Here is a 24195-nt window from a genome sequence, read left to right as displayed (position 1 = left end):
TTTTCCCCTCTTTAAATACAATTATAGTAGATTCTGAGGAACACACAAAAGAAACTACTCTTTCATCTGCCAAAGACTGGGATTATGATCAAAGCTAGATATAGAAACTATGAGTTACCTCATGTTCTTCTCCCAAGACTTGACTCCCCAGATACCCAAATCCAATCATGCTGTCATTTATTTACAGCTCCTAAAATCTGGGGATTAGACTGCCTATACCCGGGGCCTAAAGCTCCACTGCTTTATGTATTAATAATAGGGAACAAAATATAACACAAGAGAGAAGGCAATTTAAGATGCTGATTAAGTCGGATATTTAGAAATCTATTTTAGAACTTGTCATGTAGAGAAGTCAGAGAGAACAATTCATACATAAAATGTCAGTACCATCCCCTCACCCCCTCATTTTGTTCTTTAAAATTTCCATTTCATTTAAAGAAAACAAAAAACTAGAACAAAGAAAACACACACCGTTATGTGAACCAGCACACTCAGAAACTGCTTCCTCATGCCTCAGGGGTGTGAAGCAAAATGATAAGAGCAATCTGTGTGCCCATCATCAAGCGAGCAGATTATTGGCAACTCGTAGAGGTCTGCTGTTCTTCCAACTAGTAGCAAAAGTTCCGATCAAGGGACAGCCAAATGAAAACAGAAATTTCACAGATGTGCCCAATACAGTTTTCACTTTAATTCAGGGCTGAAGGAAATGAAATGCCTGTTTCTTTAAAGGGACAAGTCGGGGTAGTGGATTGAGTCTCAGACCAGGGGCCACAGAGAAAGTGGGTTCTCCCTCCAAGTCTACCACCTACCTTCTTTGTGACTCACTATCTTCCATTTCTTCCTTCTTAAAGGGTAATGCCTGCCATGCCTGCCCCAAAAGAGCCTCGCGAGAGAGATCCAATGAAGAGCTAAATTAGAGTCACCTAATTAAATACACTACTGTACACGTAGAAAGTGTCATTGTTAACATAGGAATTCCCTTGTGATTACTAATGAGTGTGGCATCTTAACACAGGAGACCTACTTTTTACAAGTGAAGATGCCAAAACAGTACCAGAGACCAAACTGCAATGTAATGTTACCTGTGAGGGAGACTATGTCACAGGACATTTCAGAGGAGACATTTTATTAAAAAGAAAATTTATTTTCAAGTAGAACAGCTAAGAGAGATGGGTTTTTTTGAAAATTCCAGGAAAATTTTAAGACAAAGGAAAACAAAAGAAACAGGAGCATACCAATTCTAGTTTAAATCATTTGAAAAACAGGAAACCCTGAGAACAAATGAATTCATAAACATGGTAAAACAAAGCTGTTGTTTTTCCTGGTCTTAATGTTTTCTGTAGTATTAATCAGGTACTTTAAACACTCAGGGCGAATTGAGAGAGAGCCAGAGAAAGAGAGGGGGTGGGGTGGGAGAGAGAAAGAGAGAGAGAGAGAGAGAGAGAGAGAGAGAGAGAGAGAGAGATTCAAAGGGTAAGCCTCTTATGTGGAGCAAATTCTGGCCTCAGCACCCTCTTGTGCTTATTAACTATTCCATGCAGATGTCTGAGCAGCAGGCTGCACTGTGGAGCTCCTGGAGATGTGCTCTACAGTGATCTTGCCGATAAAGCCTCTACTTTTTAGATGAGAAGGATAACTGAGATAACTAAGCTTTAATCATTCCATTTGATCTTGTCCTCCTTGGACTAGAATGCAGATTTCCAGATTCCTAATCTTTTTGCTGCCTTTCATCATTTTTCACATTTATATGATATGATCATTTAATTATTAGACAGTTTTTGAAATCCATTTTTGGATACTATCTAGCCATCACTACTCAAAATTATATTGCAGCACATACTTCCTACATGTGGACACGAATCAAAATTAATTATATCTTGATAATTTTGTATATTCCTTGAGATTAGAGATACAAACAAAAGGGATAGAATCTATGCTTATATTTTTCCATGTGCAGTGAAAAAAGTTTGAAATATAAATTGCTAACAAAATAAAATGTAAAAAATGTTAGATTATTATACTCAACATTACTTTAAGAAAGTATAGTGGCAGGGATTCTAGACCTAATCACCCTTATTAATATTAATAGATAGATACATAATCTTTGGGATAACTGTGAGCTATTTGTCAGAATTTAAAAGGGGGCGTGAGAATCCTGTCAGGTTAACTTTTACTGGGAATGCTTATCAGTGATAATGAGATTGCCTTTCTTTTTTGGCTTCCAGAAACTATAGGCAGAGTGTTTTCAGCAAAGATCCTTTGTATTGAGAATGCAGATGATATTTTTGTTTCTACTTTGTGGGCTGATGTAGAATTTTCTAGAATGTTACCTACAATATTTAGATACTAATCCCTGAAATAACATTTAGCATAAATATACAATTTTTTTCTTAACACTACTTATATTTATAGTATCATCAGACTAAATATGGCCTTAAACAAACTTCTTTTCATTCCACTATTCCAGAGCTGCACAAAAAGTATGTTTTTATTGATTTTAGAGAGAAAGGGAGAGGAAGAGAGAAAAAGAGAGAAAGAAACATCAATCAATTGCCTCCCTTATGCACCCTGACTGGGGATCGAACCTGAAACCTGAGCATGTGCCCTGATGGGGAATTGATGGGAATTGAATCTTGGACCTTTCATTGCATGGACAATGCTCAACCAATTGAGCCACAGCAGCCAGGGGCACTAAATATGTTTTGATCTGCATTCATTGCCATCTATAATTGTGGCATTCACAAACAATTCCACTTTGGCAGACTATATTTACATTTTGAATTTCATTGTGATTAGAATAATGAGGCTATTGATGGCTTCTTCCATTTTCCCTTTTAATAGCTCCTTAAATTTGAACTTCAGCCCTTTTGTGCATCAATCTGATCTCACACAAATTTTGTGAGATCATGCATTTTATTTGGCATGCATTTTCAGTCTCTATGAAGCAGTTAGAATAAAGTCACTTCATATCATAAGTTTAAATTTCATTAATTAAATCAAGACTTTTGTAAATGATTATTTAATTGTCCCATAGAGCAAAGGTTCAGCTGGAAAGTGATATGCATTATTATCTTATTACAAAATTCAAACTCTTCCCAGAAGAAAGCATTATTTATTTAAAATAAAAAGCAATGGCAGTTTTCAAAATATTTTAATAAAATTTTGGACATAATTAAGTAATAGGTATTAGATTTAACTACCCAAAGTAATCAACTATAAAACTGAACAAAATATATGAAGTAACTGTTTTCAGACATTGGACCATTTACCACACAGGTCTGCCATTTTTAAGAAAAGGAAAATATGTGAATTTAGATACAGCTTACGTTCCCAAATAAGGTTGAGAATGGTGGTCTTGCTAGGTGGAGGAGATGGATATCAAAGTTCAAGGCCGCTGAGGCAACTGTAATTCTTGGAGAAGAGTATCCAGAGAGGAAACAGTTACCCAGGGAAGTAGCTCTAGAGATCTGCATATAGGTTCCTTTGAGTCTTTTGCCTGTACCAGCCTGGGTATGCTCAGTGTGAAACTCCATGATTACCAGCCAAGAAGAGCAACCAAAGCGTGAGCACTGGGATACTGGAGGTTACACAGTGCAGGGTGGCACTGGAGTTCTGACCAGTCAGGGTGCAGTCATATCACTGAGTACCCCAGGCATTCTGTTGAAATCATAGAAAAGCCACACCTTAAAAGTAGCACTATCCACTGAATTAAAAAGTTAACAAAAGATCTGAATATATATTTCATTTTTTTAAAAAGATATATGAATGGCTAATAAACACACAAGAACTTGCTCCACATTCTTAGTCATCAGATGTAGTAAATAATAAAGGCACCCCACTACATATCCACTAGAATGGCTATAATGAGAAGTCTGATATTACCAAGTGTTGGCAAGGATGTGGAGAAACAGGAAAGTTCATGTATTCTGGTGAAAATGAGAATGGCACAGTTACTTTGGATAGCATTTCTGTAGTTTCTGAAAGTGTTAAATATAAATTTACCATCCAACCTCGCAAATCCACTTCTATAAATCTACCCAAGAAAAATAAAAATAGATCTACACAAAGACATGTATGTGAATGTTTATGGCAGTATCCTATATAATAAAAGGCTAATATGCAAATTGTCCCCTCAGGAGTTCGACCTACCAGGAGATTGACCAACCGGGAGTTTGACCGCTTACTATGACATGCGCTAATCACCAGGGGGTGGCACGGAACAAAGGAAGGCCCCGGCCAGCAGCCGGGGGAAAGAAGGTCCCAATTGGCCCTGATTGCTGGTCAGGCCTAGGGACCCTACCCATGCATGAATTTCATGCACTTGGCCTCTAGCTATTAATAATAGCCAGAAAACAATAAACAATCTAAATGTCCATTGATTGGTGATTGGATAAATAAAACATGTATATGCATACAATGAAACTATATTCAGCAATTAAAAGGAATGAACTGCTAATACATGCTATAAAATATATTAAGCTAAAAATATGCTAAATGAAAGCCAGATGAAAAAGACTATTTAATTTATATTCAATATCTAAAAAAAGGCAAAATTGTAGTTAGAAAGCAGGTCAGTATCTGCCTAAGAATGAAGGTAGAAGCTAGAATTCACTATAAATGGCACAAGAATTTTTGGGGACAATGAAAATGTTCTTAAACTAGATTGTGGTGATAATGATACAATTATATAAATTTACTAAAATTGTTGACTGGCTTAAAAAATAGGTCTGTATTAACCAAAGAGTAAGTGCCACTCTTAAGCCATTCTAAACAGCCTAAAGTCAATCTGATCCACCAGTAAATTAATTGCCTGCCAGAATCAATATTATTTGGGAGGCAACAAAATCCAGACTCCAAACAAAATAGAAACTGTATTACCCAACATATAATAAAGAGTTAGTAGGCATGCAAAGAAGCAGGAAAATGTGTGCCATAATCAGAAGGCAAAAAAGTCAACAGAAACAGACCTGAGATGACCCAGAAGGTAGAATCCTATCTAATAAAAGACAAATTAACCATACCTCCGCTATGCTTCCCATTGGCTAATCAGGACAATATGCAAATTAACTGCTAACAAAGATGGCGGCCGGCAGCCACACAGCTGAAGCGAACATGAGGCTTGCTTGCTCCAGTGATGGAGGAAGCCAAGGTTCCCCGCCTGCCGCGGCCCTGCTCTGAACCTGAAAGCAACAAAGTTTCAATTATAGAAGCTAAACAAACCCCAGATACCTGCTTTCAGCCGGCCATGGCCACGGAGCTGGGAGCACCAGTGACGGCAACAATGTTTCAATTATAGAAGGTAAATAAATCCCAGAATAAAAAAAAAAAGAAAAAAAGGAGAGGGTGGGAGCTTCAGTTGCTGGCCAGCCTAAAAACGGCCCTCAGCCCCTCACCCAGACTGGCCAGGCACCCCAGTGGGGACACCCACCCTGAAGGGGGTGTGACCAGCTGCAAACAGCCATCAGCCCCTCACCCAGGCTGGCCAGGCACCCCAGCGGGACCCCCTCCCTGATCTGGGACAACCTTCAGGGCAAACCAGCTGGCCCCCACACGTGCACCAGGCCTCTATTTTATATAGTAAAAGGGTAATATGCAAACTGACCCTGACAGCAGAAAGACTGGGAATGACTGGTCACTATGACACACACTGACCACCAGGGGGCAGACGCTCAATGCAGGAGCTGCCCTCTGGTGGTCAGTGCACTCCCACATGGGGAAGCTCTGCTCAGCCACAAGCCAGGCTGACGGCTGCCAGTACAGCGGTGGTGGTGGGAGCCTCTCCTGCCTCCTCAGCAGCGCTAAGGATGTCTGACTGCAGCTTAGGCCTGTTCCCCGCTGGCAAGTGGACATCCCCTGAGGGCTGCCGAGCTGCCAGAGGGATGTCTGATTGCCATCGTAGGCCCAATCCCCCGGGAGCAGGCCTAAGCCAGCAGGTGGTCATCCCTCGAGGGGTCCCAGACTGCGAGAGGGCACAGGCCAGGTTGAGGGACCCCCCCCCCCCGAGTGCACAAATTTTTGTGCACCGGGCCTCTAGTTATGAAATAAAACCTTTAAAAGAGTATTATAAATATGTTTGAGGTATAAAAAGAAAACATATTTTAGGTGAAGAGATGATGGATTTCAACAGAGAAATCAAAATCATAAAAATTAAATACATGGAAAATCTGGAACTAAAAGAAAATCAGAAATGAAAATTTCACTAAATGGGATGAACTGCAGATTGGAAAATACAGAAGGAAGTAACAGTAAACTTAATTCAGAAAATCTATATTTAAACACACAGAAAAAATATCTCTTAAAAATTAAGTGGCCTGTGAGACACATCAAGTAGTAGACATATGTGTAACCAGAGCCATAGAAAGTGCACAGAGTTTCATTTCAATGGCTTACATCACACCCAGAGTACCAGTCAGACTTCTTTCCAGAGGTCCAGACCTCCTGGCTTTTCCCATTTCTTCAATCATATCTTGTTTCTTTGTCCTCCTCACACTGAAGTTTCCAGCTTATACTAAACTACTTTCAACTCCTTGAACTAAGTCAGTTATCCTCCTTCAGACTGCCTGGGCTTGCTCTCGCCTGCAACTCCTTTCCTTGACTCTATGTGGCTGCCTGCCTTTCTTCCTCATTCTCTTGGCTCTGGTGGTCACTTGCTCAGAGAGATCCCATCCTAAACCATCCACTCTGAATCGTGTTTTTGTGGCAACTAATTTTTTTCTATTCACACTTACCACAGAGTAGCATATATACTACATATATGACTTTTTAATCTGTTGGTTGGTTTGCTCAGTGCCTTCCTACACCCCTCCTCAGGACTATAAACTCCATGAGGCACCATTTCTATCTTATTTTCTGGTCAAAACCTATGATAGGGGCTGACACATTCCAACTTGGTTGGAATACATACATTTCTTGAACAAATTATTTATGAAAAACCAAAGTTTTACAACAAGTTAGAATAAATGTCTTACTAATTGGTACATTGGTGTAGAAATGTGGTTTCCTATGGCAGTGGAGTAAGAGGCCTGCTGATGTATGCAGGTTGTGAAGTAACCACACTTGTATAGGAGGGCACTTAATTCATCCCCATCAATTTGTTGAAACACCTTTTATTGCCATCCAATCGAAAAAGTAAACAATAAAATATGTACATAAATTTAGACTCAATATTTGATTATTTTTGCCAAAGTCCAACACACAGTATAGTTACAGAGCTAAATTTGAATGATTAGTACCAATGTAAAATGGTATAATGTTTTTTATAGTTTAAATTGCTTTCATAAGCATTATCTCATTTGATTTTCATTATAAACACACAGCAGAGGTCATTTTGGTCCATGCTTTTGGAAAATCATAGAATTTTACTAGTAGATCTGAAAAATCTACAATGTCATTTAATTCTGTTGCTGTTTGTATAGAGAAGAAAGCTAAGGCCAAGAATCGTGACAGAGGTGAGCTCAGGTCTCAGAGCTCATGAGGCTCTGGATTCTGGTCCTTTCTTGAGCAACTGGAAAATGACTGAACATGCTTCTGCAACACTTTAACACCATACTAATGACTTTTAAAATGCACTATTTTATTTAAATAAATTGCATTTTTTTCTGAAAACATGGACCATGAAGCAATAAAAAGATAATTTATGCCCCACTACTGAAATAGAACAACTGTTTCATTTTTGTATATTACTTTCTAGTATCTTTCTTTGATTTGCATGTTTCATAGAATTATATACATATATAATTTCATTCTTAACATGTCCTTCTTATATTTTTATTCTTGAAAGATTTACATAATCAACACTTTAATACATATTTAAGATGCTGCCTAATGAACATAGTGTAATTTATCTCATTTCCCATTTTGGACATTGAGGTTGTTTTCACTTTTTGCTTTCATGAATAATTCTGAGTATTATGATTGGTATTCCCTGTAGGATGATTAGAGGATCAAATGGAGTGAATATTTTTAACATCATTGACTCACATTGTCAAAGGGTTTACCTCAAAGGATGTGTCAATATCACTAATAGTGTGTGAGAAACAGTTTACAAGGTTTTATTCTCACTGGGTGTTATCATTTAAAAGTAAATCACTACTTTAATGGGCAAAATAGCTCCCAAATGTTCTTTTATTTTGCATTTATTTGCTTATTAATGAGATCAAACATTTTCCAATTTGTTTGTTTACCTGATATCTTTTACAGCTAGATTAAGCTACTATTTTTTTATGACAAGCTAAGACACTAAAGATGAAAAGCAATGGAGAGGGGAGATAAAGAAAACAGAGGCAAAAATGATTACTGACCCCCTACTATGCTGTTGATTATTTCAAATAATATTGTCAGATACATTAATATGCAAATTATGAGAAAGAGGAAGCAAAAATCACAAGACTTGAGCTCATAATATAGTAAAAATTACCTCTAATTGGTTCAGTTTAAGGTACTTTTATCCTTTGTCAAAGTTTTTACAAACCAAATGCATTAAGTAAAGGAAGTACTTAATATTAAAAGAAAATAATGAATACATGAATAAGTTCTGCATGTTGGGTTCACAGCTGTGCTGGGCAATATGGTAGTCAGTAGGTCTGGGGCCCATTGAATGCTTGAAAGGGATCTAGTCTGACTGAGATGCTCTGAAAGTACAAAATACACACCTGCTTATGAGGACTTAGTGCAAAAATAATGTAAACATTTCATTAATAATTTTTATTGATTACATTTTCAAATGCTAATATTTCAGATATATTAGTTTAAATAAAACATACTATTAAAATTAATTTTACCTGTTTTATTTTACTTTACTTTTAAAATGTGACCTCTAGAATATTTATAATTGCATATATGGCAAGTTGACCAGTCCAGGTCTAAAGAATCATTACAATTTCAGATTTTAGAAGAGCTTTTACAAAATTTCAGTGTTTTGGCCAGAGACCTAAATGGGTATAGGAATCAAGAGAGAAAGAGAGACTGAGTGCACCATGCAATTAAATTAAGTAAAGAGTGTGGCATTCAGCAACTGATATGGCCAGCAAGGAGGGCTCTGGTGAGCTTAGATATTTGTTCATAAGTTCAGATTTTAAAGGACTTACTACAAAAGACAAACATAGAAGAACATGACCAGCTACTCTCAAGACTCTTACATAGAATGAGCTAGAACAAGCCAAAGGGGCTTTGAAAACTATGTCCAGAAAATCAAGAAGAACAAAGAAGGACAGGTACTGCCTAGAAACGCTGGGAAAATATTATTATGCTAGTGGGCCGGTGCACGGATTCATGCACATTGAAATAAAATTAATTAGAAGAAATATTTTAATGTCACTATTTGCCCTTTCTTTATAATAGAAGTGTCAACCTAATTCACAATCGACAATGACAGATCAAAACACATGCGTGAGATTGGCACCAGCAAGAGCTTTATATGTATTGTGCATGCACGAGTCAATATATATATATATATATATATATATATATATATATAGTATTAAACTTGCTTAATTAGACCTGCTTTCTGATTTAGCTAAACTTTTTCCAGCCCAGTGAAACACCCTAACTTCTCTTTCAGGTAATTGTCAGCAACATAGCAGTAAATATCAACATGAAACAGATTAGTATTATAGATCATGCAGGGAGAACAAAGGGCAAAATATTTAACTGCAGCAGTGTTTGACTATATTCTGCGCAGTGAGAAAACCTGAAGTCATTTTCAAGGTCCACCATTTCTTACTTCTTTTCAGTCGGGTGAAGTTTCTAAACTTCCTAAATCTCCATTTTCCAGCTAACAAAAAGAAAATAGGATTCTACCAATTCTCCTATCTACCTACTCCAGGACTTCTGTGAGGATCAAATGAGATGAGGCACGTGAAAAATGCTTCACAAACATTTGGTTAAAGTGTAAAATGTTTGCACCTGGCTATAAAGCAAGTCGGGTTCCTGGGCTGAAGAAACTCCAAGGATGCTAGTCGGTAGGAAGAGGAAGCTGGGTGTTGCTATGTGATGCCATTACCCAGTGCCCACAGCCGCCGTTTCTGGTCTGATCTGGGCTGGGCTGTGGGCTACATTTTGCACCATGGGATCTTGGCAGCGTTGGCTGCAATTTGATGGGCTGTCACTCTGGGGTGGTGGCGGGGCCTGTGTCCCACTTGGAGGAAGCCAATGTTGGTTTGTCGGCACCAGGTCCGTGGTGCTGGCCAGTGCACATCACAGCAGCTCCTGCGTTGAGTGTCTGCCCCCTGGTGGTCAGTGCTCATCATGGCAGATGGTCAGAGGGACACTTAGCATATTAGCCTTTTATATATTTAGATGAGAGAGTGAAGATAAAATTATGCAACCCCTATTTTGCTTCTCTCTTCTAAAAACGAATGATCTTCAATCTGGAAACCAGAGACAAAATCTCAAGAGAAAAATGAACTCAAGATAAAAAAGGAGACACTTGAGAACATCCAGGTGTTAAAAATAAGTGTTTGTCTCTAACTGCAGAAAAATTTTATTTCTGGGTAATGAAATCATCAGTAGTCTTTGGCAATTGACTTGTTCCAAATTTGAATTCATCCAATTACTAGATTATCAGTTCTATGAGAGCAAGGTCTTGATCTCTTTTATTCACTGCAACATTGACTGGCATATAGTAAGTACTCAGTAAATACATGCAAAATAAATGAGCAGAGAACATAGAATTGACAGATAATTAAAATGGAAAACATATCCAGATCCTCAAAATGAGGGTAATGAGAATTCTGGATTGTCTAGATTATACAAACAAGAGGTCAATAGTGGAAAAAATATTTAGAGTGGCTTACTAAAAAAAATTCATGATGTGCCAGGATTCATCTAGAATTGTACATCTAGTTTAATCTACAAAGCCATTAATTGGTGTTATACACATTTGGGAGATAAGAAACCTGAGACCCAAAGAAGTTAAATAATTTGCCTATGGTTCCTCTGACTGGTAAGCAGAAAATTTGTCACACAAAACACACCTACTAACTCCAAAGTCATTATTTTCACTCTACTAGTTGTCCTTGGGAAGGGAAATGATTACTTTGAACTGGCATATTCACAATAAGAATGATAGTGCTAAATGCTCCTAATTTCCTTTTTTTTATTGATTTAAGAGAAGAAAGGAGAGGGAGAGAGAGATAGAAATTTTAATGATGAGAGAGAATCATTGATTGGCTGCCTCGTGCATGTCCCCTACTGAAGATCAAGCTGGGCATGTGCCCTTGATCAGAATCAAACCTGGGACCTTTCAGTCCGCAGGCTGACTCTCTATCCACTGAACCAGACCAGGTAGGGCTCTCCTAATTTCTTCTTTAATCAGGGTGCTAAATTGGTTGATGACATAGATAATAAGTTTATTCACCTTTTTTTAAAAAGCAGGGAAATATCCCAAATCTGAATATATAAAGAAGTTCCTAATAGAATTTTCTAGTTATTCAGCGTGAAACAGCGGTTCAGAGGCCTATCCAAATAGCCACCCATTCACCTTCGCAGAACATCATAATCTATTGCCATAAAGAAAGTGTAATCAGATTTCAGCAGGTCATGTGATAAAATTGCTTTTACAAGTCTTGGAACTAAGGCTGGATTGTGACAATCTGGCCAAGTAGTAGTATGTAGAACCACTGGCCCCAAGTAGTGTGAATTAATGAACTGATATGAAACTAAAAGAAAGTCACATGGCATAAAGCTCATTTTTATGAGGCTTATCACATTCTCATTTTCAGCTGATCACACAATTTTATATCAATTCCTATACTTGGACAGTTAGCCTATACATTCCCATCTACACGTATCCTTTTTCTTTCTTTCTTTTTTTCTTTTTTATTTCTACTTCCTCTAGATTCTAGAGTCTCTAGAACAACAAAAAGTGCCCTGAATGGAGTTTCTATGAAAGGTGCATTGTGCTTCAATGTTTAATCCTTGCATCTTCATGTGTACTTCTCAGAAAGTTTGTGCACTTCTCAAGAAAGAATCAAGAGAATCTGTATCTCCTCATTCCTATCATTACTCCAGAAAGGATTTTTGGATGTGGACAAGCATTCTCCTCGGTAAGCGTTCAAGTTCTCCTCTCCAGCTGCAAAGTCCTATTCTCTCTATGCGACCACTTTAGAATATCTCCACTGCCCTGTTGTTCTTCCTAATAATGGGAACTGACATTACAGCGACTTTGAGGTTAGTTGCTGTCACATTGACACAACTCCCAGCTGCAAATCATTCCTTTCTCTCCCCCGACCGCCATCATCACTAGCCACCTCAATCACCCTTTCCATTTCCAACACATGCGCTAGTGGAGATCCAGGAGAAATCTTTATTCCATCAATGGTAGAATCCTTTTCCTAGGCCTCCGGTGAAAGTAGCCTCACTCTTTTAGTTAATCACAAGCTGTCTGAGTGTCACAGTCCATTTATTTCATTTAATTAGATTTATTTAGCTAGGGACTGACAAGAAAATTGGTCATTTCATTTAAATAAGATCCTTTGAACAGCTATTCTATGCCAGGAACTGAGCTAAGAACGAGGAATAAAAAATGCATGAAGACAAATTCCTTGCCCTCAAAAATTGGTAAGTTTAGAAAGATGGAATTAAAGTAAATCAAATAGATGGGAGATGCTACTAGAAGTACAGATGTGATGCTGTAAGCTCAAAGAAAGAGTATCTAAACCAGACTGCTGAAGGCGGTGTGCAAGTGAGACTTAAGAATGAGCACAAGGCAGCTGTGTAAATAAAAAGGAGATGGGTTTCCAGAAGGAAGTGTCAGCATGAATAAGGGCAAGAGGCCTGGTGAGGTGACATTTTGGGAACTGTATTCAGTTTGACACAGGGAAAGAATAGGTCAGGAGGGCTGAGGGGCAAATGTGAGAAAGGTAGGTGGGCTTTGGATCACGAAAGATTTTAGACTTTCCTTCTTAATGCTGTGGGGAACCAAGAAAGGGTTTTAAGCTGGGCTATGATAGGATCTCATTTGCTTTTCTGAGGGACTACTTCTGGCAGTCACGGAGAATTAAGACAGCAGGAAAAAGACAAGAAGAAGGAAAGACCATTGAGGGGTTAGGTAGTAATATAAACAGAAAGTGGTGAGGTTTTGAACCAGGGCCCCGAAGAGAAGATGGATTTTAGAGTGATTCATGAAGTCAATGGAAAGAACTTTATGAAAATGTGTAATTGGGGGTGAGGAACAGGGAGGAAGTATAAGGGAACCTGAGTTTCTGGCTTGGGCAAGTTGGGTGGACAAGAATAACACATACATGCCCTAACTGGTTTGGCTCAGTGGATAGAGTGTCGGCCTGCAGACTGAAAGGTCCCAGGTTCGATTCCGGTCAAGGGCATGTACCTTGGTTGCAGTAGGAGGTGTGCAGGAGGCAGCTGATTGATGTTTCTCTCTCATCAATGTTTCTAACTCTCTATCCCCCTTCCTTCCTCTCTGTAAAAAAGCAATAAAATATATATTTTTAAAAAGAATAACACATACAGAGGACACATGAGAAGGGTAAGTTTGGGGAATGAAATGGCTCAGTGTTGGATGTTGAGATGATTGTGAAACACAGGTGGGGGAATGTGTATTATGCAGTTGTCCCAAAGGACTTGCCACTCCAGGAGAGTGGGCTGGGCTAGAGGTCAGGATACAAATGGATGTCATCCACCTGTTATCACGGCCGAAACTCTGGGTTTGATGAGGTGACTCAGGGAGTGGTGTAGAGCAGAGGACAGAATGGAGCAGAGGGAAAGTCATGGTTGGTCTTTACTGTTTTGTTTTGTTAATATGGAGGCTCTTGAAGGACCTTTTTGGGTTTTTTTTTGTGTTGAGAGGAAATAGCCAAAGGAGAAAGTTCAAAAATACAAAAGAGGGCAGGTAAGTGCTAGAGAAATTTTTCTGAGAGGGCAGCAGGCATTCATTCATTTTCACAAACATTTACTAAGGGCCTTTAGGAAACCTATATAATAAAGAACTAATATGCTAATTAACCAAACAGCAGAATGACCATCCAAAAGACATTCCAGACGACTGTCTGGACGAAGTTGTCTGGACGAAGTTGTCCGGACGAAGGCCAGCTGAGGCTGTGAGGGGCTGCGAGGGGCTGCGAGGGGCTGCAAGGGTCGAACCCTTTGCATGAATTTTGTGCATTGGGCCTCTAGTCTAGGAATAAAAGATTCCTGCCCTCATGCAGCTTACATTCCTGTGGTAACAAGAGAAAGCCAACAAGAAGTATGTTAGAAGGGGCAAGTGCTACACAGAAAAATAAGGCTGCTTAAGGAGGTCAGGGTGTGATAGCGAGAGTTTGTGTGCGTGATTTAAATAGTGATTAAGGAGGAATACTGAGGCGCTGACAAAAATTTGAAGGAGATGAAGGAGAGAGTCATGCAGAGATCGGGGGAAATGTTCGAGACAGGGGAAGAGTGAGTGCAGATAATTTGAGCCTCGGGGAACCGTCAGGAGTGTGGCAACAGCAGAATGGGGCATGGGGAGGGCAGATTGCACTGGACAGGCACAGAGATCATGCAGAGAGTTGTAGGTCCTTGTAAGAAGCATGACCTTTTCTCTGACTGAGATGGGATCCACTGGGAGGCGAACAGAGGAGAAACAAGGTCTGACAGATTTTAAGGATCATTTTAATGACTGAGTTGAGGGTAGACTATTGGAGGCTACATTAGTCAAGGTTCTCCAGAGAAAGAGAACCATTAATATGTGTGTGTCTGCTTGCATGTGCACACGTGTGTGTGTGTGTGTGTGTGTGTGTGTGTGTGCCCATGCAATTGTGCAATTGCGGAGGTTGGCAAGTCCCAAAATCTGCGGGGTTGGCCAGCAGCCACGGAGGAGTTGAAGTTTGGGTTGGAGGCAGCCTGTTGTTCTTCAGAGGCCAGCCTTTTGGTAAGGCCTTCAACTGATTGGAAGGGGCAGACCCACATTATGGTAACTTGAAGAAACTTTAGTTTGTGGAAGTAAAAAATAACTCATGTATATTCAGTAAGAGAAATTACCTTTTAAAGAAGTTTTTCCTAATTGCTCCTTTCTAAGATGCTTTTGGTAAACTTTTTATAGGTTAGTTTTATGTCTATGTATGGGGCCTCATGAGAATAATACTAACATAAGCTTTTGCTGACTTGGAAGATAAAAGGAAAGGGGAAGAAATCTAAACGTGTTCTACCAGAAATGGTTCCCTTTACAAACCTAAGAAATTATTTTTCTGTAATTCAGTGATTTGGAAAAACACTCTGATCTAAACCAGTAATTTCTAGTATTGCCTAGGAGTAAAAATAAATTCAAACTACTTTAAATACTACAGGGGACAATTTTTATTTTCTACTATTTTCTATCATAGAGGGTTTTTTATTATTATTATTACTTTGAAAGATTATTTTCTATTTCACAATTTAAAAAACAATTTTTTATTTTCATGCTCTGTTTTCAGTAACACAAAGAAAGTTATTGACTTTTTTTATTGGTATTAATTATACCCCATAATTTTTTTTTAAATATATTTTATTGATTTTTTACAGAGAGGAAGGGAGAGAGATAGAGAGTTAGAAACATCGATGGGAGAGAAACATCAATCAGCTGCCTCCTGCACATCTCCTACTAGGGATGTGCCCGCAACCCAGGTACATGCCCTTGACCGGAATCGAACCCAGGACCTTTTAGTCCGCAGGCTGACGCTCTGTCCACTGAGCCAAACCGGTTTCGGCGTCCCCATAATTTAATTAGGGCATTTCTGGATCACTCTCCCTTTCCTGCATCTTCTCTCTTTCCTTCAAACCTTTCATCTCAGCAGAATGTGTTGCTGATAAATTCATTGTAATGTTAAATTTAAAAATATACCCCAAGAAAGATAAATGCATTCCTCTCTACAACCTGCATCAGATACAATGGATGTTGGATCTCTGTGTCCTTCCTTGATCCATCCTCCACAGTGTGAACCTTGAATTAAATGTCAGAAAAGTTAGTTACTAAAAATTACCTGGAGCCCTGGCTGGTTTGGCTCAGTGGATAGAGCGTGGGCCTGTGGACTGAAGGGTCCCGGGTTTGATTTCAGTCAGGGGCATATGCCAGGGTTTCGGGCTTGATCCCCAATGGGGGGCGTGCAGGAGGCAGCCCATCGATGATTCACTCTCATCATTGATGTTTCCATCTCTCTCTCCCTCTCCCTTCTTCTCTGAAATCAAATAAAAATATATTTTAGAAAATTAACCTGGAAATCAGAACTCTCTCCTCTTTCCATTTTCTGAAAATGAAGTAATCATGGGGCGCCCTTTCACATCTCTACAGTGAATGTCAGTACAGAATGTGCATCTGTGAACTGTGACCCCAAAGAGTTGTCTTTCTAGATTCCAGAAAAGGGGCATACATTTTTGAATGTCCAATACACATTGATCTCAGACATCATTACTGGCAGCACATTTCTGCATTTTGTGGTCACACACCCAAAGGATCTCATCCAAGAGGTCTCTCCCTCTTGCCCTTGATGTGGGGGAAGAATGGTCTGACACATGAAGCACCACTTTGGCAGCCAGAAATAACCTTATATAGTAGCATCGCTTCACACCCCTTTTCCTAGGAAGATCAGTATGGAATGTGGTGACTAATAAGGCCAATAGGGACCTTCCTCAGGAGAATGCTGGGGTCCGGCTGAGGAAGGATCACTGCGGCACAGTCACCCATACACACTGGCTCTTGTTTCAGTCCAGTGGAGAGTGGTGGCTGGTAGTTTTCATTAGTCATAGACGCTATGACCTGGGCCAGGCTTGCTTTTCTTTATAACATTTGGAGTTGCCAACCTAAATGCCCTTCCCATGGAGTGAGTTTGCCTCTGCTACCATTTCCAAGTGACAGGACCTGGGCTTTCCTTCTGCGTCAGAGGCAAAGCCAGTAAACTATTTCGATCAAAGTTAATGATCTATAACATGGAATGTAAAGGCCCAGTGGGCCATCTGTGGTAGGCAGAACTGGCGCTGCCGGTGAAGTCCTTAGTGCCTGGGCCAGGCGGCTATTTTCTAATGTGCCTCTGCTTCTTGCTAGTCCTATGACTGAGGATACATCACTTGGCTTTTGCATGTCCTCTAGGTGACCACTGTATCTACCTCCTAGGGCTGTTATAAGGTCATATAAATATTTGTAAACCTCACATTTGTTAAATATATAAAACAAATACATTTCTAAAAAATCACTTTAAAAAATAATTGCAAGGTAGATATTACCCACCTTTCAGCAATTAATATAAGTAACTTCCAAGTGGCAGTTTATTATTATAAGGGTGACACAGGCCACAACTCAGATGACGAGGTCAGGATTTATATCCAGGTTTGCGCAACCCTGAAGCCCACCTTTTACCACACAACATGGTACCTGCCCCTTTTCCTCAGCAACTTCAGAGACATCATTAATGGGATAGTAACACTGTGTGCTGTGGGTTGAATCCCCCATCCAAATTCCTGTCTTGAAGTCCTAACCCCCAGCACCTCAGAATGTATCTGTATTTGGAGGTATGGTCTTTACAAATGTAATCAAGTTAAAGAAGGTCATCAGGGTATCCTTAGAATGAGGGAAATTTGGACATAGAGCATATGAAAAGGGAGAACTCCATGTACAGGTTGGAGTTGCAAGGCCCAAGCCAAGGAATACCAGAGCTAGGAGAGAGGCCTGGCCCAGATTCTGCCCTCAGGCCTTTAGAGGGGGCAAGGCCCTGGCTGCGCCTTGATCTCAGACGTGGAGCCTCCTGAGCTGTGAGATAATACATTTCTGTGGTTTAAAGCACCCAACGTGTGGTACTTTGTTATGGCAGCCCTAGGAAACTAATATGCTGTGTTTAAGTTATCATTAATGTTTTATACACTCACATGGATCCTTGCCAAGTTTCTAGCAAAGGCATAGTCCTAGCTAAGAATCCAGAGTCTATACAACTTCATTGTGTTCCAAGCACTGCCCAAGAGGTGTAGGTGATGTAGCAAATCATCTGCAAAGCAAAGTGACTGCAAGTAGGAGTGATCACCTAGGCCTCCGATGTGCGTTAATTTCCTCCTGTAATTAACCTGTCAGCACCTCCTGTTAATAGACCTAGTGGGTTGCCAACATTGATCAAGTAAAAGTGAGGAAATTGGATCCCATGGAAAAATGTCACATCAAAGTATCAGAAGCATTTAAAACAATCTCTTCTTATTCTGCTGACTTTTTAAATAAGACAGATCATCCCTGATGAGTCAAGATTGCTGGCACCTGGGTAGTCTGGTGGCAACTTGTTTTAATTGCCCATTGTGTGGTTTCCTTTCAGTCTGAGAGCTTAATTCCTTCAAATGATTCCTGCAGCATGCACAGTGACAGGTAATGTGCCAGCCGAGGATGGTTTACCACACTAAGCTCTCTGTTAAAAAGACCTTGCAGGGACTGCGTCTTTATTTTTTAAACATTTGTACTGAGCAGTGGCATATGAGTGCTTAATAAATAAAATTTTTATGATTACATTTACTATTTTCCCTCAACCTTGATCTCTTCCCATAGATCACATAAATATTTTTAAATGTATATTTTTATTGATTTCAGAGAGGAAGGGAGAGGGAGAGAAACAGATAGAAACATCAATGATGAAAATCATTGATCAGCTGCCTCCTACATGCCCCCTACTGTGGATCAAGCCCACAACCCGGACATGTGCCCTGAACAGTAATAGAACTATGACTTCCTGGTTCATAGGATGACCCTCAACCACTGAGCCAGGCCGGCTGGGGTACTTAAAATTTTTTATGTTAATAATGAACTAAGGATTCCCACTGCATTCCTACAGTTTGCACACTTTTCTAGAAATAGTTGAAACATTTCCCTGTAACTATTGTGAAACAGCCTGTGAAGCCGACTGGGACAACCAACTGAAAGTCAGAGCCATTGTCTAGTAATTTCATTACTTTGCAATCAAGAATCTAAATTTAAAGATCATGGGTATGGAAGGCTACAGACCTTTATTTGAAATCAGCTCTGTCACCCACTAGTTATTGGTCAGGTTATTGAATCTCTCTGGGCTTCTGTTTCTTCAACTATAAAATAAGGATGATAATATTTCTGTTGGAATTTTTCTGAAAATTAAATGAGATAGTATACGTAAAGTGCCTGGCACTGAACAATCACTCTTCAAATGGTCGCTAGTGTAGTTATTATTCACTACAAGCTGTTATTAACTGAATAACATTTTTAGAAATACCTTCTGAGGCTATTCCCCCCAAAATAATAATAATAATAAATATATTTTCCTCTTAAGAAGCATTTGTTAATTACAAAAGAAGGAAAGCGCATAATGATTAGCAGTAGTAGTTAATTTTGCCAATTCTTTGACTTATACATTCCATTAACTCAGATGTGTGCTTTGCAGCACCCAATGTCCTTCTGCTTTTTGACAATTTCCCAGAAAAAGATACTAAAATGACAACAACTAACATTTCTATACTCCTTGCCAGGACCAGTCACTAATTTGGATTATGCATATTTACTCTTTGAATCCTCCTAAATCACCCTAAGAAGTAGGCACACCCGTTCCCATTTTTCAGATAAGATAAGGCACAAAGAGCTTAGGTAACCTGCTCAAGGTCACACACAGCTGGTAAGTGGCAAAATACCAGAACCCAGAGGAGCTTGTGTGCACCTTTTATTATATGGTTAGAATATAATAAATTTGGGAAAAAATCCCAAAGAAATGGTTTACAAACTTAGAACTTTTTTATTTTATTTTAGTTGGACTTGCTTTGACACATTGAATGTGTGGAGTGAAGGTAGGAGTGAGGATTTTTCTAATTAAGGAATCAGTGCAGAGAAAGGAAAAAGACAAACGAGAGATTTGTGAACCCAGGAGTGTTGGGTAAGAGCAGAACTTGTAGGGCCAAAGGCTCACCCCAAACTGGAGGGAAGATCTCTAAAAAGTGGTGTGATTTAGACCATGCTTGTTCAGGAGCATGAGCTCTGGGCTCCGTTAACAGGGTGAAAAGCAATCCTTCAGCCAGAGTTCCTGATCAATGGACACTCCCCAGGCTCCACAAAGCAGGAGAGAGTGGAAGGCATGGAATTTGAGACGGCTGACTTTTGGCACACATTCTGAAGAGAGATGCATATTAAGCACTTTGCTCATGTGCTGAATTTATGGCTGTTAAATTAGAACTTTTTTTTTAGTACCAGCCTTTAAAATTAGGAACCTATCAAGTAGCTGTTTTCCCTTACAACTACATTCTTTCTCTTCTCTCAGCAGTTGTCTCTGTGCCTTCCTACCTTTCTACAGAGGTTATACATGGCTTTACTTCACATAGCCAACTCATGAGCCTCAACTTTTCCTACTGTGAACCTTGGGAACATTCCTAAATTTGGTGAGAGCAGTCAGAAAATATATGCTAACTTGCAAGCAATTTCATAAATGCAAAGTGAGGCAATGGGATCATCTGACACTAGAATCCCACAACCAGACTTGGGAGTAGAAAGGAAACCTTGCCCTTGTAAGGCATTCCACCACAGTGTGTGTGACCATGAAGGAAATTACTGTGGGTGTTGTGGACTGTTATGCAAATTGCGTCCCCTTCTCCACATTCATATATTGAAGTCTAAAGCCCCAGCACTTCATAATGTGATTATATCCTATATAATAAAAGCCTAATATGCAAATTGTCCCCTTGACAGGGAGTTTGGTCAATCGGAAGTTCGACTGCTCACTATGACATGCACTGACCACCAGGGGGCAGTGTTGAACATAGTGGGCTGCCGGAAGCCAGTCCATCCTTGCTGCTTGACACAGTTGCTGCAGGGAAGAAACATCTGCACAGCATATGTTTCAAGGGACCTGGCGTATATGGCATACTGTTCTTAATATGTTTGCTCACATTCTTGGTGCTATGTGTTTTAACCAAGGTCACCTCTCCGAGAAAGGTTGTTTCCCTAGGTAGGTATTTTTCCCTGAAGTTAGGGAGGGAATAAAACCCCTTAACTAAATGCCAGGCGGGTAGTTAATCACTTTAACTACGAACAATCACTCTTAAGTTACATAATCTTTACTCCCTGGAATGGAGATAAGAAACGCCCTAACCTTTGGAATAGAAATTGACAGGATTAAAATCAACTGGTATAAATACAGATGTAACAAGACAACAAAAGACAGAACCTGGCTGGAGAACCTAGCTAGAGATCCTGGACCGAACCTGGCTACAGAACCTGGCTAGTGAACCTGGCTAGGCTGCTGATCAACTGAACACTGTCTCCGTGTCATTCCTTCTTCGCCGACTTCGTCCACACCTTTGGGAACCCCTGGACCTGCTGGGGTTGGACCCCAACAGTGGGCATTGGCGACATGGTGCTGGCAGCAGGCAGCAGTGGAGACACTGCTGGCCCCAAAGGACTCTGACGAGAGCTGGACCACGGTGAGATGGTGGAGCAGGTGAGCAGGTGGCACCAGGCCAAGGCTGGTGCAAGCAGGGGCCCCAACAGATTGTGCCGCTGCCGCCCAGCTCCCAGGCGCTGAGGGAGCCGGGTGGGGGGCCCATCCCCAATTGATTGCCCTTCAGATGGTGACCAGCAGTGGCAGGGGGCGGGGCCGGTGAGCATGAGGCGCCAGGCCAAGGTGGCAGCAGGGGCCCAGATTGATCGTCCTGCAGATGGTGACCAGCAGTGGCAGCGGGGGATGGGGCGAACAGGCAGTGCCAGGCCAAGGCAGGGTGCCAGGTGGGGCTGCGGGGCTGTGAGACTGGGGGTGCAAGCTAGGGCCCGATCTTGGCAGGCCACCCCAAGAGACCCCACCCATGCATGAATTTCATGCATCGGGCCTCTAGTTTGGAGATAAGGCCTTTAAAAATGTGATTAAGCCCTGGCTGGTGTGATTCAATTAGTTGGACTTTGTCCCATGCACCAAAGGGTTGCCAATTTGATTCCCGGTCAGGACACAGGCCCTGGTTGTGGGCTGCATCCCCAGTAGGAGGTGTGCAGGAGGCAGGCGATTGATGTTTCCCTGTTTCCCTCTGTCCCTCTCCCATTCTCTCTCTAAAAACCAATAAAAATATTTAAAAATAAATAAATACAAAGGTGATTAAGTTTTAATTGGGGAGGTGTAAGCTCCAGGAAGGAAGAGAGTTTATCTATTTTATTCACTGGTATATACCTAGCACTAGAGCAGTGCTCAGTATGTAGTAGACCCTCAATGGATATTTGTGGAATAGATGTATAAATAATATTAACAGTTAGCATGCATTAGCAATATGTGCCAGATACCGAGTACTTTACATGTAATGATTTATTAGATATGCATATATATTTAATATAGTACATACTATATGACATATAACTGCCTCTTGCATACAATGGAAATATTCCTGTGGTAAAAAAAAAATTGACATTTTTTCTCTTTATTGCATATTGTGGGAGTGTAAGAAATAGAGAGGCTAGTGTATTCATTCAAAGTCAAAGAGTTGGTGATGAAGCAGAAATTTTATGGGAATATAGGCAGGTTTAGGGATTTTTTAGAATTGGGGTCCATGGAAAAACACAGGGCTACAGACTGGGAGAAGGTACATTTCCATAACACAAGGAAGCCAGGTGCAGTTACATCTCCATAAGACAAGGGAGCAGCAACAGGTATATTTCCATAAGACAAGGGAACTGGAAGTAGCCAAGAAAGGTCCATATTTACAAAATAAAGAGAAAGAAGCCCTTCATTCAGATGGAAAAGAAGAAAGCCCAGAGGAATGGAAGGACTATGAGGGAGGAGGGCCTCAGGAATCACTATAGTAACCAATTTGAAGGGGAATATTGACCAATCAGAGGGGATATCAGGACACAGGAACTGCAGCCTTTATAAACCATGAAAACAGGAACTCAGTGGGACCTTTTCCCCCTCCCTACTTGGGAGTCCATTCAATGGGACTCTTCCCCTCTCCCCATGTGGGAGTCTGTACTTGTTCTTCAATAAATCTCCACCTTTGCTGTACCACTTTCTGTCTGTGGATTCATTCTTCGATTCTGGCGGACAAAGAATCCAGGTTCCAGTCCAAAAATTCCGTATCAGTGATAAAGAGAAACTTTACAGGAAAACCTTGATCCAAGACAAAGAAAGATTTATCTTCTCAAGAGGAAATTATGATAAATGGGGTCTGGGGTCTACCAGACACCAATGACTGAGCACTCACTCTGTGGGAAGAAGTCCAGCCTGGGAACCAGGGAGAGAAGGGGTAATATAGTCTGCAAAGGAGAACATGCAGAGAAGAAACATGAAGACTGAATTAAAAAGTATAAAATTATGCCATAGTCCAAACAATCCTTACCTCTTACCATACCTTCCAAAATAGGAAATGCCATTTGATTAGCTGGTGTATCTTTGAAACACTAAATTTCAATTTCTGTTGGGTGTGTTTTTTTGCTTTGTGATTCTTATTTATTACCTATTTTAGCCTAGTTAGAGTAGTTTACAGTTGCTAAGGTCAATTATAATGCAGAAAACATCAAGAGCACTGTTAGATTTTTTTAAAAAAAGAAACATATAATTTTAAAGCACAACAGGTGTGAAAAGTGCTGCCTCTTCTAATGGGTGTTCTCATCTTCTGCTACAGGATATTGGTTACAATCCCTGGGGATTGAATTGAATAATTTAAAAGGAGAAATAATATTGTAACTGGACAAAAAATGGGTCCATGCTGTCACTACTTCGCCAAATGAAACAAAGAGAGGGTTGAATCATATATGAGCGTTTATTCCAATATTGCCAGCAGAATGGGAGAGCAGCAGGTAGTCCACAGAAATCTGCCCTGCAGCTACCATAAGCCAGCTGTTTATATAGCAAAAGCACAAAGGAAAAATAGGCAAAAGGGCAGTTTACAGATATGCAAAAGGGCTTAGTGATATGCAAGGACAGGGTTACAAGGGGAAATAACTAAAGGAAGTGCCAAAATTAACAGGTAAGCAGGCTGGAGGTTTGCAAAGGCCTGCAGATATGCAAAAAGGGCTAGAAGATCTTCAGAGGGCTGAGGATTCTGGTTTCTGCAGAAAATCTTTGTTAATTTTTCCATGATAAGCAAGCTCCCAAATGGGGGAGGAAGGGCTGCATCTCCAGGTCAGCTCAGCCAAGGTAGAATGTACCTTTCTTTTATCTGAATAAAAACCATCATGGTTTAAAAGGCGTGATTAAATATTTTCTTACAATACTAAGGTGGGTTCCCCCATTCAATTCCCGCCCCCCGGGGGGCTGAAAGGGAGCCCCC

This window comes from Myotis lucifugus, unplaced genomic scaffold, assembly GCF_000147115.1.
Source record: "Myotis lucifugus unplaced genomic scaffold, Myoluc2.0 scaffold_107, whole genome shotgun sequence".
NCBI classification, from domain to species: Eukaryota; Metazoa; Chordata; class Mammalia; order Chiroptera; family Vespertilionidae; genus Myotis; species Myotis lucifugus.
The sequence above is the reverse complement of the archived record's forward strand: the minus strand, read 5'-3'. Positions refer to the sequence as shown.